This window comes from Struthio camelus, chromosome 31 (genome assembly GCF_040807025.1).
Source record: "Struthio camelus isolate bStrCam1 chromosome 31, bStrCam1.hap1, whole genome shotgun sequence".
Lineage (NCBI taxonomy): Eukaryota > Metazoa > Chordata > Aves > Struthioniformes > Struthionidae > Struthio > Struthio camelus.
Genome location: NC_090972.1, coordinates 583,148 through 585,565, shown reverse-complemented (window position 1 = coordinate 585,565; position 2,418 = coordinate 583,148). Strand labels below are relative to the sequence as shown.

General features: G+C 77.8%; 1 non-coding gene across 1 annotated transcript; it reads right to left on the bottom strand.

Annotated features, from left to right (window-relative positions):
* Window positions 1-298: 298 nt before the first annotated feature.
* On the bottom strand, window positions 299-451 carry LOC138063446 (5.8S ribosomal RNA). Its single transcript, XR_011137037.1, has one exon. It is a non-coding gene; the product is annotated as a 5.8S ribosomal RNA (ribosomal RNA).
* Between the last annotated feature and the right edge of the window lie 1,967 nt (window positions 452-2,418).

Genomic DNA, 2,418 nt, shown 5'->3' with positions numbered 1-2,418 from the left:
ACACACCGCGCAGGGCAGCGGTGGCCACCGGGCTCGGAGGGGAGGGAGGGCAGGGCAAGGCACGCCGGCCGCGGACGGTGGAGGCGGACGGTCGGCCGGAGCCGGGCAGGCAGGCCAGCCGGAAGACCGGGGCCACCGGTGCACGCACCGGTGGTCCCGGCTCCGCCGCCGCCGCCGACTCACCGCCGCCGCCGCCCCCCCACCGACTCGCCGCCGCCGCCGCCCCCCCCGGCCCCCCCCCGAGGGGCGGCACACCGCTGCGCCAACGCGGCAATGGGGGTGACGATTGACCGTCAAGCGACGCTCAGACAGGCGTAGCCCCGGGAGGAACCCGGGGCCGCAAGTGCGTTCGAAGTGTCGATGATCAATGTGTCCTGCAATTCACATTAATTCTCGCAGCTAGCTGCGTTCTTCATCGACGCACGAGCCGAGTGATCCACCGCTAAGAGTTGTCTCGGTTTCGGTCCCCACCGCGCGCGCGGGGGGACCGGGCAGCTTTCGCAGCCCCCTGAGGGCCCCCATCCGCTCTGCCTCCCTCCTCACGCCGACGCCGGCTGCTGAGCAAGGGACAGCGGAGAGAGAGGGCACGCCTCACTGACCGTACAAGCACAGAGGGAAAAAAAAAGGGGGGGGGGGGGGAGAACAGACCCGAACGAGAGGGGCGGGGAGCCCTCGCTCCCGACCTGGGACAACCCCTTTCTCGCTTCGAGTCCGGCCCAGGCGCCCGGCTCGGCCTGGCCCAGCAGGGAGCGGCGCGCCAGCCGCGCCACCTGCCTCAGGGACCGGGGTGTGGGTCCCCGCGGAGCCCCGGCGTCGGAGCCCGGCCGCCGCTGGGAGCGGCGCCACCCGCTGCCCGCGCGCCCGCGACCCGCCAGCCGCACGCTTCCGAGCTCCTTCGCTCGCCTCACCGGCCTCCAGCTCCGCCGCCCCGGAGACGGCACCCAACACCCGCCTGCACACACGCAGCCTCCCGAGCGACGCCACGCACTCGCCCGTCCCTTCCGCGGGCAGACGCCTGGCGGCAGGCAGACGGGCGAGGCGGGACGGACGGGGAACGGCGCCCGCTCTCCCCGCCTCCACGCGGAGACCGGGAGGGGCCGCCCCCGCCCGCCCGCCCGCCGCCCGCCTGCCGCCCAGCGAAGCCGGGTCGGGCAGAGCGAGGCAGGCGCGCCGGATGGCGGAGTGCCGGGGCAGGGCGGGGGGGGAGGGAAGGAAGGGTGCCGCCGACGGCCACGGCGGGAGACTGAGAGCACCGGCCAGGGAGGAGAAGGGATGCGCTGGGGCTCGGCGTCCGCACCACCCGCGGTGGGGGCTCGCCGTCCCGGCGGCGAGCACGCGCTCGCGCCGGGGTCGCGCGTTCGAGGCAGGCCGGCGCAAGCCGACCGCGCGGCGTCTCTCCGCCGAGACCAGACCGCGGAGAGAGGGGGCAGGGTACCCCTCTCCGTCCCGGCTGCCCGCGGGGCATGCACGGGCCGCGCCGGCGGGCATGGGGGGGTGCGGCGCCCGCGCGCGCCGACCCCCCGGCCCCTCCGGCAGCACGCCCGGCTGCCCCCCGGGTCGCATCGGGCCGCCCGAGTCTTTAAACCCCCGCCCGGCTCTCCGACCGAGAACCCTCGGGCCCGGAGCCCGGGGCCCATGGCCATCCCTACCCGGGGGGGCCGCTACCGGCGGCCGCGGTGGCCGGAGGCCCTCCTCCTTCCTCCCAGCGCGCCCCCCCCCCCCGCCGCCCCCCGCCGCCCCCGGCCCGGCCGACTCGCAGCGCGGCCCCCACACGGCACGGCGTGGGGCGGCTGGAGCGGTGTGGGGGGGGGGGGAAGGGAGGGGAGGAGGAAGCGTGGAAGGCCGGCAGGGCACGGCCGGTGCGGCACGCGCAGCGCAGCGCCCGGGAGGAGCACGCTGGCACACGGGACCACACGGGTGGGTCACCGAGGGGAGGCAGGAGAAGCGCGGACGCTAGGTACCTGGCCCTGGGGTGAGGGAAACGACCTGAAATCCCCGCGGGGGTGCCTCCCCCGCCGCCGCCCGCCGCCGGGCCACCGCCGCCTCGCGGCGACGGCGGCAGCCTCAGCGGCAGCGACGAGGCGGGGCGCGGAGGGGAACCCGGCACCCGCCAGCCGGCTCCAGCGCCCCTCGGCGGAGCGTCCACCCGCGGGGTGCGCCCGACACCCACCGCCACGACCTCGTCCTCCTCCCGGGGCCCGGGGTTTCCCTCAGTAACCCGGCGCCGGGTGGCAGCTGCGCCCGGGAGGAGAGCCGTGGTTTGGGCCGCCCGCTCGGGCACGACACGTCGCCTCGCGTGGCCTCGCGCGACGCCCCCGCTTGGGGTCCGCCGCGGCGCGGCGCCCGCCCCGCGCGCCGTCCCGGAACGCCTGTCCGCACCGCCTCTGCTAGACGGGCTGCTCCGCCGCAGCCCGCCCC